The sequence below is a fragment of the Lagopus muta genome, chromosome 2 (genome assembly GCF_023343835.1).
Source record: "Lagopus muta isolate bLagMut1 chromosome 2, bLagMut1 primary, whole genome shotgun sequence".
Taxonomy (NCBI): domain Eukaryota; kingdom Metazoa; phylum Chordata; class Aves; order Galliformes; family Phasianidae; genus Lagopus; species Lagopus muta.
Genome location: NC_064434.1, coordinates 74989744 through 75004878, shown reverse-complemented (window position 1 = coordinate 75004878; position 15135 = coordinate 74989744). Strand labels below are relative to the sequence as shown.

Here is a 15135-nt window from a genome sequence, read left to right as displayed (position 1 = left end):
CCAGAACCATGTATGGTCTTATGTATGTAGTGTTTCATTCAAAAATCTTTTATTTCAGTAATAAAATATCCCCGTTTTAGTTCTACCTCGTTGGTTCTTTCTCTCTTGTTTATTCCATTTCAGACTTCAGGTCCAGGATTCTCTCGGCATTTTTTTTCAATTAAATGGGTTTACTTACTAAGAACCCGTATATCTCAAATCAGTGTGTTATGTTGCACAGCTGGAGATGAAATAGCTTATTTTCTTTTTTATCTCTTTTTATCAGTTTTATTCTAAATTTACCATTTTATACCTTCTAAATCTTAGCCTGCTACACACCCGTGATTGAGTCCTGAGGAACGTGGAAGGAACAGATTCTGTCGAGTAACAAACTGATCAAAATCCTTCTCAAAAAAAAATGCTGGATGTTGGTGTTTGAAATGCAGTCCTGGCTCTGGACAAAAGTTTATCATCACGCTGTAAATACTTGAGATCCAGGTTAACTTCTTCCAGACTGCCACACACTGATTTTTATTCTTACAAATCCATGCAGTCAGAATCATTGTTACTTACATAATGGGCCTTTGGAGAAATATAGCTATGAAATAGGCATGGAAGAAAGAGATGTGAGTTTGAGTCAGCAGACAGATACTGCTGTATTCTAGAACTTGCCTTTGGAACCAGAATCCCCTTCTGCCATTCTAATTATCTTAGTATTTTAGCTTGCCAGTGGTTGTTGCATGTGATAATAGTGGATTTTAAATATCTCAACATCTTCTGGAAAATGATGTAATCCAAGCAAAAAGTCTGAATGGATCACTACACTGAACTTACTATCAAAATGCTTCAATTAAGATCAATAATTCAAAAAGGCTTAGCTCATTCTACACTTCTATTTTTAATTTAGGAATAATGATACTAAATTGTGTCAAATCGTTTTTGATAAGAATGTTGGGAAATAAGGAAAGCAACTGTTATCATATGACAGAGTTGTTGTAATCTAGGGATATGTGGAATTCAGTCGAATTCTAAGTGTCATAGTTTATCTGATCTGTGATACAATTTATTTGGTATTCTTAAGAATAATTTGGTTTTTGAACCTCTTTTGCCATTGTTTCTGGTTAATGCAATGCAGAGGTAAGAGGACTCTGAATTGAAAGGATAGGCCTGAATTTAATTTTTGCTCTGGGTCACTGTGAGTGCAGCCTCTTTGTTAAAGTGTTTTTTCTAACTATTTCCTAGATTAGTGGTGCTAGGTATCTGGTTGATGTGGATTTCTTGATAATATCTGTAAAGGACCATCATCCATATGCAAAAAGCTTGTGAGTGAATTCAGTGTACTTAAAAGGGGAAGTTACTGCCAGAAATGCTTAGATGTAATCAGTGAGGTCTTCCCCTCACCTCTGGTTGGCAAGGAAAGGAAAGCTGAACAGAGGTGGACACTAGAAGTCAGGGAAACTACTGCGAGTGGAATTGCATCCCTACAGCAGACTGGTTGTCTGAAGTTTGATGACCCAGTTTCCTGGAAGCTGTCAACTGCAGGGTGCCATGCATTAAGGAAGTGCTCTTCCCTGAAGCATTACAAAAGAATTATCTTGTTACAATAAACTTTCATTTGGCTTCCCCTATTTAGCCCTGTTACAAGGAAATTTTATTATCATGGCCAACCTCATGCAAGTGCCTAGAATTCTGGTGTTTATAGTGGAAAGCAAATGCCACTGCAAATTATTTCATTGTTATTGCTATTATGTTCTTTCACTTCAATTAAAAAAAAATACTGCTTTAGATGAACTGCAGTCAAGTCTGTATTTATGGTAGCCCGGGAAAATCCATCACTAGAGAGAAATATTTTCTAGATGTACTTCAGTAATATTCTTTTCTTTTACTTTCCCTATAATTTTCCAACTTGGAGTTGAATCCTCATTTTATGTGGAATTATATTTATAAATGCTTTTACTGTACTTCCTAAGGGTCAGTCAGGTATGTGATGTTAGGCATTCACTGAAGATGCAGCACTAATGTAAATGAAAAGTGCAGCAGCTATGTGGTCAGAGGATGAGAATAGAATACTCAGCACATCTTCATCTAATAAGTGAAACAAAGCCACATTAAGGTGAACTCTTCCACTAGAATTTCTCCAGTATCTGAGCATGAAGTGGATCCTGGCAGTCTGTGCTGTTACTTGGTCCTTGTCATAGGAAGCCCTGCGGCTGCTGTGGATGCTCACAGGAAGCTCTTTGCTTTCCATTGCTTAGAAGACCTGCACTGGACTTTGCCAAGCTTTTGTTCTTGCTTCCAGTTTCTCTTGCACAAATATTCCCTGAACACTGCAGGAGTTTTAGAGACCGTGTAGGCAGTCGATTATGAAGCATGTTGGTATTTGAGCATTCTGAAAGAACTGCACACAGAATAGTTAGAAAGCCATATACCTCTGCCTGTTTCAGCTCCTCTTTAATTTAATTTGTCTGTGTTGAATAGATGGTTACAGCTGCTTCAAATAATGTTGTCCATTTTTCTCAGAAATCAGCGTTATTCCTTTACAATGAGAAGGCACAGAATGCTGAAAAAAAATAAATAAATCTGAAACAGCTTTAATTTTCAGAAAAAAATGTGGTTGTGTGGAATTTTACCAGGTGGCTTAATTTCTGCTGCGAATTGCAGACTGTTTGCTTGCTTCTAGCGTGATGTCTCCAGTCACTGAACAGGAACTGCTATCTTCTCTTGGGATTTCATATCCAAAAGTGTTTCAGAGCATTTCATCAGCAGTGGCTCGAAGGCGTGGATTTGTCTGCTATCTTCTGAGACACAATGGGGAAAAGGTCTAGTTGTACACCAAATACCTTTTTCTTGTCTTAATCCTCTGATTTATTTTTCAGAAAAATATTTATATGCAGTCACTATTATTGGGAATTGCCCTTTCAGTTGTGCACTTCTCTTAGTCTTTTTAAAATTACTGTTGTTTTTTTTTGTCTTGTTTTTTTGTTTTTTAAACAGCAAATTTCTACATGGAGGTTGAGAGAGTCCTTTCAGAGCATATTCAATCTGAGGCTTGTTTTAGGCTGCTGAAAGTCTCATTAAGACAGCATAAGCTACTGTGCTGCGAAGAAGTGAAGAGGGAAAAGTAATCAAAATGTGAAATCAGTTGTGTATGAATATGTCACTCAGAAGGAGGATCCTTCCTATTAAGGAACAGTAAATGCATTTATTGAGGAACACTGTAGCAGTGTGTGGTCAGAGAATTTTCTAGAAAGAGGCAGAAATTCTACTGTCTTGCCCTGTGATGCAGCTAGATTCCTGCTGTGTGGCTTAGAAAGAATTTAAGAGGTTTGTGACATGTTAAATATGGTACTGAGTGGCTGCACCTGAAGGGAAGTTGCCAAAGAATGTGTGAAGAAAAAAGAAAATTGCTAGTAGATTTAACAACAGCAATAAACCTGAGAAGAGCATGAGTCAACCATGAATTGGTCATCAGCTTAGTGAGTGACAATTTAACTTGTCTTTTATCTTTTCTCAGGTCCAGTGACTCTCTGGCTCCCTTTCCTCCCCTAACCTTTCACTTGAGTAAAACTGGTGTTCCCTGCTTCTCTGATTGCTGTGTTCATGTAAAACTGTATCCCTTGGCAGGCACGCTTTAAAGGGTCACGTGCAAATTGCATAGTCAGTTTGGGAACTGATATAAAATACTGCAGTTAGCATCCTATGTAGTCGTGCAGTCCAGCCTTGCTTCGCAGCCCATTTCTTCCATCTGGTTGCAGGTTGTAAATGCAGGTTCCTCTTTCCTGATTCTTAGAGCTGTTAGAGTGCTTGGCTTCAGCTGGTGCTCAAAAATATGACGAGAAGCAGCTTCTTAATCACAAAATTAAGGTTTCCATTTTTTTTTTTTTTAATGGAAAATGAGTTTAAATTGCAGTGGGGGACGTTATGGTACTCTCTCCAAATACCATCCACGCTTTTTAACAATGATTCAGGACCTTTAACTAGATGGCTCACTGATTATTTCCCACCTTGCTTAATTCCATTGGGCATGGAGGAAGAAAAGATATCCAGAGGTACAAGAACTGTTAGTTTAACTAGAGTAAGAGTACTCTGCTTCATATTCCAGAAATGTTCCTTATGCTTATTTCTTGTCCCCTACTTCTAAATATTTTATAGAAAGTCCTAGTTTCAGTTGTTTGTTTCTTTTTTTTTTTTTTTTTTTCCACTGTCACATATGACACTATATTTTGGCTTCAGAAGAAAGGCAATGCTGATAACACACTGATATTTTAGTTGTTGCTGAGCAGTGCTGTACGGAGCCAAGTTTCAGGTTTTCAGCTTTTCATGCTGTCCTTCCAGCATGGAGCACAAGGAGCTGGAAAGGGACAGAACCAGAGCAGTTGACCTAAACTCACTGAGTATTCCATCTCATATGGCAAAAAAACCAAACAAACTATAAAACTAAGGTGAATTGGCTGGGATGGGGGCAGCTGCTGCTCAGCAGCTGTTTCTGAATTTCTTCACATCAGAATATAAATTATTGCTTTCACACATCAAGTCCTCTTTAGGAGGAGAGACTATTTACCCCTCCATTATAATATTCAAGCCCTGGAAAAGAGAAGTTTTGCTTCTGCCCCAGGATTCAAATGTATGTATGATTGAGTGGACTGTTCATGTATCAGAATAATTATTTCTCTTTCTCATGAATAACAGGAATAAATAACTTGAGAAGAAAAAAAAAAAAAAAAAAACCAACACAAAAAAAGATTTCTTTTGACTGAGAGTCTTGGAGGTTGCCTGGTTATTATCACTGAGGATCACAGTTACACGTGTAAATCTGCATTTTGGTTTATAATAGACTACATAATTGATTGTATGGTTTATCGCCTAGGTTTTAATTATTCCTTATTCATGCCAGTACTTAAATATCTTTTTTGAAACTATCTTCTGGGTTCCTAAAAAATAAATAGCAGAATCAGTAGTCAATAATATTCTAAAAAAAAGGAAAGGTTGAGTCAAATGAATTGCTTTCCTTAATGTTACACTGCTAATTTCTCATGTCTTAGATCTAAACCAAGGAAGTTAGCTTGGTGCTTTTATCCTTCTAGTACTCATCCTCTCTGAAGACAACAAGTACAGAGTGAGAGGGAAAAGAATTGTAGCATTATTTTTGCAGTAGTAACACTTGCCTCCTATGGAACCTGAACTGAGGCAATCTTTACAGTGGTCACTGAACAGACAGAGCAACCTGGGAGTTGGAGATGTTTTTGTAATGGACCATTTTAGATAATTGACCTTCTGTAAGTGGTTCTGCTGTCTCATGGCTCTTTTGAATAATGGAATTTGAGAAATGAAATACCAAAAGTAATTGTTATAACGATTTTTTATTTCAACAGATATATTGAATAAGTGATAATTAAGGAAACATTTTAAATCATGGTTTTAAAATTAGTCTGTAATTCTGGAGCGAAATTGTTAATAATCTTTTATTATGTAAGTATGAGGGCAAAAATTTGTCCTTTAATTTAATGACCAGAATGAAATTCACTAGAAAACTTTCCAAAGGAATATTTGATTTGGCATTGTGTCTTGATAGATAATAGGAAATAACAGGGGATATGAAAAAAATGCATCTGCTGTGATAGTGAGACTACTTAGGGTTCTGTTTAATTCATTTATTTGAATACTAAGTCTCTCCTTTTAACCAAGCTAATCGTATTCTCCAAAACTGATTTGATTAAGGCTAGAGAAGGTAGTCCACAGGATCTCTTGATGCTGTAAGGGAATGGAAATTTTTCTTATTTTGAATAATAATTTTGTGAACCCTCAGCCTCACTGAGTTTAGAAAGAATTAAAGCATACAGCTAATTCACTAATCCATCTTGAGATTTCAAAATGGAAAATTTGGTGTCATATCAAAATCCACTGGATTCCTTTTTAAAACTATTGCGTGATTTGTTTTCACAAAGAGAAATACTTTTGTTACAGAGTGGCAGTAAAATGACAGAAAGTGTTGCAGTTCAGCAGGGAACAGTACATAATGTGCTGCCTGGCTTTCTCCTCTTCTCCAACTCATTCCACAGGAGATGCTGGTGTTGTGCACGTGGTCTCTGTGTAAATACTCCAAAGTGTTTCTCAGCTGAGTCTCAGTAGAACCATTGTGTCTCCAGAGTTTAAAGTTGTTGTCAGTCAGTGTTTCAATTACAGTAACTGTATTAGCTCTTATAATAATATGCAAGCTATGCAGCCAATCTACAAATAGGTGAGTAAGCTAGAGACCCATGCATTAGTATGTTTACTGCAGGATTACTAAGAAAATGGAGCCATACTTTTAAAAAATATATTGGAGTGCCTGAAATACATGCTAAAGTTAGTATCATTTATCTTGTAATATTTTTTACTTATTGAGAAAATGTAAAATTTACTTGCAAATAAGACCAGAAATGCAGAGCGAAGCATTTAACTGGTGTGGTTTGGCTGCTGTTGAGCTACAAGCCCACTTGATAACACTCAGATTCTTAGCCAAGCTGAAAGCTCTTTGGTGACTTGGAAACAGTGTTATGTCTGCAACTCTCCCTTGCCAAAAGCTAGTGGCCTTACAACAAAAAAGTGCTACTGTACCTCCATGGCACCTTAGCAACTTGAGATGATCTACAAACGGGCTGTGCAGAAGAAGGAAAATCTCTGGCAGATTTGTTTTTATTTCACATTCAGTATTATGTTGCAGCCCTTCAATGATGTAAAAGACTTTTTGCTCTAATTGAATAGCCTTATGCAGTGAAACGGAAAAAATGTCATTGGTATATCTGCAGGATACATTGTGCAGAAAGAAATAAAAGCTATTGTTGCATTCATTACCCTAAGGGGGTAGCAAAAATAAAGTATATTTGCTGGGTTGCTTTGAAACAAGATTTTAAAATTAATATTCCACATAAAATACTCAAACACTGCAACTCCTTCCTGAGGGAGATTTACTCTACCTAAAATGAGTACTAGAAATCAGTTTCTGACACGAAAACTTGAGAGTTCTTCATCTTTAATCCATTTACTCTTAAATACATTTTTTTCCTTTTCACCATCTTGAAAATTTCTCATTGCATTTTTTTGCATCGTATTTTTAGATAATCGTGCTTAATTTCAAACATTCTTAATTAACATTTCCTCATATCTAGATTTCAGATTAGCACTCATTTCTGCTGTGTGTTGCTGAATTTCTCCTATAAAAATTGATGTTTTCTGTTCACAGTCTAAGTTTTTTTCCCATCTGTGGTTTCAAAAGATCCACAATAATAAGATAAGGACTTTTGTATAGAGGTTGCAGTATGAAACCATAGACAGTCTGTCTGATGTATTTTTGCCTGCTTGTGTGTGATTTGCTGTCAGCTTTCTTTGAAAACTCTTGCTGCTTTAGATGTTTAACTCCTGCTGCGTGTTTGTTTTTTCTCCCCGTTCTGTATTAGGGTTTCAAAATCATTTTCTTTTACCTTTGAGCATCTCCCTACTGTAGCATATTTTAAGAGCCAATATGAAGAATTGCTCTGTGGCTTAGGAAATGTGAGTTCTGTTTCTGGCTCTGCCACAGGCCTACAGCACAATCTAAGAACAGTCATCGTCTTATTTTCCTCTTTAAAATGAGAGCATGGACCACGCTTCTTCTCCAGTCAAGGATAAGCATTCTAGGGAAGTTACTGAACACAAGAATGTTAGCAAAGATACAAAAGAACCAGCATTCTAATGGAAATTGCAGAAGGCAGAACCAGAACTTAAAGAACTGAAAAGAAAAAATAATGAAAGAACAAAAATTCCTATTCAGTCTGTAGATTATTTTTAACAACTTGTATCGTCCAACTCCTGATTCCTTGAAATAGTGGTGTGTAGCTGAATATTGCTTTGAGCCAGGGATAAAGAAGCATTACTGGCACTAAAAATATGTGATCTGCAAGAGACTCAGTAACATGGATAATATATTGTCAACCAGTAGCCTTTTACGAATCCTGCTCATGAGTGTGATTTTCACTTTCTATAGGTGTATATTGTGTAAACTGCTGTGACCTTTATTCTGCAGCTAATTGCAAGATAAATGGGGAGGCAGAAGTGCACATTCTCCTTCAAAGCAAGAGAGCATCACAGAGGGGTGGCACTGCACCTGTGGACAGGCAGATGTAAAGCTGAAGCACTCAGTGGTATATTTACCACTTTTTTTTTCTTTTTTTTTCTGCTTACATGCAGATTGCCAGAGGTAGGCAATGCTCTCTGATGTTAAGCTTTTCATTAAAGGTGTGAAGAGTTTTACACTACTGTAAGACCCTATTTAAAGTGATTATTAACCGGTATGTTGTTGATCTTTTAGCTTTTATATTCAGTCACTTTTCTAGTTACTTAGTTGGCTTTTATACTAGTAATGCAATTACAGCTTACAGGTTATGTTTTCACCAAATAAAAAAGCATCTGAAAAAATATCTCAATTTTTAGTGCAAATTTAGAAGCTGACATCCTTTTCCAGCTCTGATGTGAAAGTGAAAACTGGCCATTTCCAGGCAAAAACAAACAGGAGACAGAACAAAAAATCTGAGCTGATTATTTTTAGCAGTCAGACTGAAGAGCTTCTAGAAAGGTCGTGTGTCTTTGTGAGGTTTTGTTATCTTCAAGTCATAGGGATGGTAGACTTGGTTCCTTCTCAACAGGGCAAAATAGGGCACCTTCCACTCCCCATGTTAGGGGCAGAAAGAGCCTAAAATGGCTGAATGCTTTTTGTGGTCATGTAGTTTGATGATTACTATGTTAGTCCAGAAATACGAATCTATATAATTAGGAACATTTCTACCAGCTCCAAAAAGAATAGAAGATTGTGTATTCTGTGATTAATTCTGCGTAGATGTTTTAATACATATAAAACTGTAATTTGAATGGTGTCTGAATGTCTTGCAGTAGCTAGCCCTTTTTCTCATGGTCACTGCTGTTTATTCTCATGGGGGACTTCAACTTCCCAGATGTCTACTGGAAATACAATACAGCAGTCTAGGAGATTCTTAGAGTGTATGGAGGATAAATTTCTGTCAGCTTGTTGATCTGTTTATGACCTGGGAAGTACTTGTGGGTGATGGGATGGTTGGAGAGTGCTTTGGGTGCAGTAATGACAAAATGACTTTTTGATCCTTGGTGAAATAAAGAAGGCAGTTACTAGAACTACTATCTTGGATTCCTGCTTGCAAACTTTTTGTCTTGTTTAGAGACTTGGGAGCCCTTGGGAGATGCTTCTAAATGGCAAAGGTGTCCAGGAAGGCTAGGTCTTCTCAAGGAATTAAATCTTAAAGGCACAGGTGCAGGCTGTCCCAATGTGCCCAAAGTTGAGCTGGCACAGGGGGGCAAGGCCAGCCTAGCTAAACAGAGAACATAATCTGGAATTTAGAAAGAAAAAAAAACATCTTAAGAACTCTGAAAGAAGGGACAGGCCGCTCAGGAGGACTATAGAGCCATTGTCAAGCTGTGCAGGGGAAAAATCAGCAGGGCAAAAGCCTAGCTGGAACTCAGTTTGATTAATGCAGTAGAAGACAAAAATACCTTTATAACTACATCATCAGCAATGGGAAGATTAAAGAGAATTGCCATCCTTTATTTGATATCAGAATATGGAAAATATGACAAAAGATGAGAAAGTTACCCAGCAGGAAAGGACCTGGGAATTCTGGTCAGCAGCTGGCTGAACATGAACCCGCAATGTGCCCAAGTGGTTCTCTATGATTACCTTGAAAGGAGATAACTGCAAGGAGAGTGTTGATCTCTTTTCTTAGACGCAAGTGATTGGATGAGGAAATTTTTGTTTTTAAGTTGTTCCATGGGAGGTCTGAATTGGGCACTAGGAAGAATTTCATCATGGAGAGTGTGGTTAAGAAATGAAATGGGCTACTTAGAGAGATAGTGGAGGCCCCATCTCTGGAGATATTTGAGTCCTGTGGATGTGGCACTGAGGGACAGAGATTAGTGATGGGACTCAGTAGGTCAGGGTGATGGTTGAACTTAATCATCCTGAAGGTGTTTTCCAGATGATTCTCTAATAGATTAGAATTATAAAGCTAGGGAGGAAGTGCAGCAAATAATACTCAGCAAAAACAGAAAATGCAGTTTATTTTTCTTTCATCCTGAGTAATTTCAAGGGCTGATTATCAAATGCCTACTTTTGCTTCTGGGAGGCTGTGTCAGAATACAAGCACACTGAGTAACACACTCCCTACTTAAGCTTGGTTAAGATCTGTTATGTGTTAACCACTCACTACTACCATGAATCCAGACCACTGTAAAACATTTGTCTGTCATAATGAGAATCTGGATTTTATTCTCAGCTTTAGCAGACATAACCTTGTCCAACATCCCTGGCTCAGGTGCTCATTATCTCTTTAACGAAGGGGCTATAACTTGCTTGCCATTTAAAATGAAGTTTCAGGATCAAGTTCAGTGGTAGAAGACTTTTAACACTGAATACTGGAAGAGACGATGGAGGAAAAGAAAACATCTGTGTGTACTTCAATGGAAATGGAGTAGGGAGGGAGCTTAGCTGTATATAAAAAAGCAAAAATCACCATATGGATGTGAACACCCCGTATTGGAAATAAATTTTAACATTTGTCCCGTTTCATCAGACACTTAAGCATGTTAGTGGAGCAAAGTAAGCAGATTCATGCATTTCCTAAATCCTGTTTTGAGCTTAGATTTCTTGTTGTGTCACTCTTGAACACAGAAATCTTCTTGTCCAAGCTGGGTTCATTTTTGAAATAATAGATGGAGTTTCATTGTCTGACAGACTGAATCCCATTAGGATGTAGCAATGCTCTGGGTTCTTACAGGTGGGATTTCAATAACAGATCTGAAAGAGCAGAGATGCTGAGCATCGGTGTCACCCTTTCAAGGACAGACTGATCTGAGGTACAAAGGAGCTCTCTGTTCTACAGAATAAGGTAGAAACAGGCAAAATAGCATTTTGAATCATCAGCGCTATTGGCAATAAACCTGTAATATCATTTTCCTTTATAATAAAATTGCTTTACTGGAAGAACTTTACAAATAAAGCAAATTTCTCCTTATGATACTATTTTATATCATGGGCAGAGTGACTACATTGGGATGCTCATTTGGACTTTAAACTTGTAAGAACATACAGGCAATAAAATAAAAGCCCAAGGGAAACTGCTGAAATATCTCCATTCCAGAATACATATACATTCATTAGAAGTCAGTTCGGTTAAAAGAAATCTGTTCTGCGACAATAAAAATCTATGGTCTTTTCTTTCTCAATAATTCTGCACAAGTGGCTTGCTGAGGATCATGATGTATTATTTATGTGGCATTAATTCTCTCATACCTGCTAAAATACACAAATGATGTTTATGGTATAAAGTGTTAGAATTTCCTAACGTAACTAACATATCATGGGTATTTAGCAGTGTTTTGTTTAGTCTCTCATCAGGCTGTGTGTGTGATCACATGTGACTCTCTAGATCTATCCCTTTCCTCAGCTGCATATTTTCATATGAAGGAAATAATTTACTGTTTACCAAATGTTTAAGTGAGTATTTATTTATTGGAGTGGGTAGAAGGAATAAGAAAGCTATAGTCTGATGTTCTTTGCTGTTAGCACCATCTGGAACTGCATGTGCTCCTCTTTGCATGGAGCAAGAGAAAAGCTATGCAACCCTCATTCATTAATGTCTTGGTTGTATTCTCTCATTTTAAGTGGAGATATCCTTAACAGTAGCAGAGAAGCACAAGAAAACAGTAATGACAGGATAATGGAAGACACAAAAATCTTCGATGAAGATAGGAAGGAGAGGCAGTTATCAGTACGGCTAAATATTTCTATTGTACTTTGCTTCTTGACATAAGCACCAAGCTGGAGCTCTTTAACTAGATCCCACTGAAAGATACTTTGGTTTTGTATCTGTCTGTGCATGTGGCACAGAGAAACTGTGACTGAAAGAATCTATGAATACAGAAGGAGAAAACAATTCTCTGTGAGCTCTCCCATGTGCTTTAGTGCCAAAACACTCATCTGAACATTGTTGGAGAGAATGTAAATGAGGGAAGGGACCTTACTTCTGTATATATCCCTGGAAAAATTTATTGAGTTCTCATTTCCAAACATTAATATGGGTTAAAAAACAAACAAACAAAAAAACTGGAGTGAATACAGAGGTAAATTTGAAGTACTATTAGAAAGATACAGAAAGTATTCCCCAAAGGGAAATCTGGTGCTTTGTCTGCTTAAGTCATCAGAAGAAATATTTAAATCTGGCTGAGTTATGCTGGGTGAGGACTTACGCAGAGAGAAAAGAATAGGTGCAGGGGAGCTGCTCCAAACACACCAGAACAAACACTAAAATTTAAGCAAAAATACCTTCAAGCTTGATATAAAAATACATTTTAGCTAAGGAGACTGATTTTAGCTGTAGAACAAACTAACAGGGAATGTACTGGGAACTTGTACTGCCCTAATATATTTAAGCCAAGACCAGCTGTCTTTGTGGTAAAAAACTACCTTTGTCTGGTACAAGTTATCGATAATTGTATGAAATTATGTCTAATATGACACAGAAATTAGACTGAATGACCTAAATGATGATTTTTTTTAATTATTTTTTTTTAATCTTATAAAGCATACAACCCTGAAAGCAACTAATAAACCAGGAAGGAAGAAACTTGGAAACTTACACTGAGTTTATAATACATTAAATTATATTCATGCAGATTTTTATTTATGCTTACCAGCTTGGCTGTTTTGTTTTTTTTTCTTGTAAGTCAAATAAGAGCTCTTCAAAATCTAGTGATTGAGTAGGAACTGTGCAAGTCATGAGTAGGCAGAGTCTTCATTTCATTTCTCTTACAGCTAGCATAGTTTAATCTGTTTCATCTCCTCTGCTAGTAATTATCTTTTTGAATGTTTAATTTAGCAAAGAAATTGTTGCCTTAGGCTCCTTTCTGCAAGGTGCTGGACTGCTTCTTTCCATTCAATTCAGAGAGGGCTGAGGTTATGAAGTATTTTGCAACATCTTTCCCTAATTAATGATTTTGAAAATCATCATTAAAAAAGCTTATGGTATCACAGTATAACCTGTCTACATGAAGAACATAATTAAATATTCAAGTTAGTATTTCATAACTACTGTTCTGTGAAATGCAGGAAATCACAAAGTGAATGATGGGCTTGCTGTTTGAACAGTACCTGTGAAGTGCACTTATTCAACATCATCAAGCTGGAGAATGATATTAACACTTTCTGTCTTAATTAGATATTTCTGGTACGTTGAATGTGTGGTGGTTTTGTAGATCATAAAAGTGTATGTATGTGATTTCAGATATGGAATTTATTTTGGTAGAGAAGAAAACAGAGCCATGTTAAAACTCAGTTAAAGAGAAAAAAAAAAAAAAAAAAGAGAGAGGTTGCTTACCTAATGACACTGACCCAATGACTGGAGTTTTTCAGTAGCCTAAATGGTGCTCCAAAAATAAATAAATAAAGAGTAGAACCAAACTAGGTGACATGACAGTGTTCATTAGAGCTGTCAAGCTGAGATGATAAACTAACCCTGCTTATTTGAGATTTTATAAGAATGGTTGTATTATAAAAAAACCAAAAACTTGTACATAAGAGGGGCAGAGAAAATAGATGTGAGATAACTATAGATCGTTAACTGAGATGGAGGGACTTTTGTGACTTTTGTAGTTATGTGATTAGCTAATGAAATGTCAATGAGGAAAATATCTCCCAGAATCAGATTAAGTCAAAGTTAAAAAGAAGTCGTAGTGAATGATATTCCCATCAAGGAAAACTATAGGAAAACGTGTGTAAAGGTGGTGCACTGGAAGTGCTAAGTCAGGACCTGAACCAGTGATTGAGCACCTGGTAGGAAGGTAGGGCCAATCCAGGGGAGCTCAGGTGCATGCAGTGCATCTGAGTGACCAGAAGGGGTGGAGCCAGGATTTTTTAGGGGTTGGCAATTGAAGCAAAGGCAACTCATTTGTAGATCCTGGGGCTGGGGACCTTGCAGGTTTTCTGGAGGTAAGCAGCTTTTTTCTCCTTATTTCTGTTGCGTATGAGGGGATCCTCACTCACTGTGGCCTGTGATCTTACTGCTCTGCTGTCTTATGGTGCTTTTCATTGTATCACAGATGAAAATATTCACTATTCTACAAAACTTTTCATTGACTCCAGCAAATGGACTTGTTTATCTTGATCCTGCTCTGTAACTAAGATAGATTTCTGGCATTTTTAGCATACCACAGAATTACAGAACCTCATATTTTTCCTTCCTGTTGTATTTTTCTTTTCCAAATGATTGATGGAACAGCCTTTTGTAAGTTTTCTTTCTCAGATTGATTACTGGTTTGTTAGAAATAAGTAACCTTTTAAATTAGTGAGAGTAGTGGATGTAACAGATTCTGAGGCAGTATTTTCAAATTGGCTGGCTTTTGCAAGAGTTAAACTATGTGATAGAGAGCATGCTTTTTCGTGATGCATACCTCAATCCTCTGCTTTCAATGAAGTTAATCTTAATTTTACTCTACAGTGTAAAAAGGTGAAGGATGCATTTGTTTTCAGTTCTTTTGCCAAGAATTTTACAAATGACAGCTCAAACAGAATTGTAATAGTAGTTATGAATTCTGTTAAGCATAGCTACTCAATTAGTAACTGGCAATACTTTTAAAGTCTATCTCATCTTTGAACTGCATTAAACTGAGCTATAGTCAATTTTCAGTAGGGAATTATCATGGATGTTTCTGTGTTTGAGATATGTCTGAAGTATATCTTGTTTATCAATATGCTGTGGTAATGTGCCATCTACTTTTAAGTGGAGATTACTGCTTTTGTTGGTGCTTGACAGCCTCTGCAAACTGAAGAGAAATATTTAAAGAATAGTTTGTAAGAATTAATTAGTATACTTTCTGAAAAGATCCACAATATCCATGTTTTGAAGAGATTAGTTGCTAGAAAAATGGAAGTGGCTTATATGAAGGCTTCGTAGGGCATCTTATGTTGCTTCCAGAAGGCAGTTAATGTTGGTCCAGCTGCGTGGAGAAGTATTTGCAACCTCCAAACTCTCAATATACTCAGAAGCCCTTCTGCACTGGTCAGCTCCGTGAATTTCAGGTTCACAGATTTCCTTCATCTCAGTGAGAATTTAGCAAAGA

General features: G+C 36.9%; 1 long non-coding RNA gene across 1 annotated transcript in view; it reads left to right on the top strand.

The window, feature by feature from the left end:
• The first annotated feature begins 13974 nt into the window (after positions 1–13974).
• The window catches only part of LOC125689096 (uncharacterized), a 40571-nt gene continuing 39410 nt past the window's right edge, over positions 13975–15135 (top strand). Inside the window, exon 1 of the long non-coding RNA XR_007375037.1 lies at positions 13975–14005. This is a non-coding gene — a long non-coding RNA (uncharacterized LOC125689096). The remainder of the gene's footprint in view (positions 14006–15135) is intronic.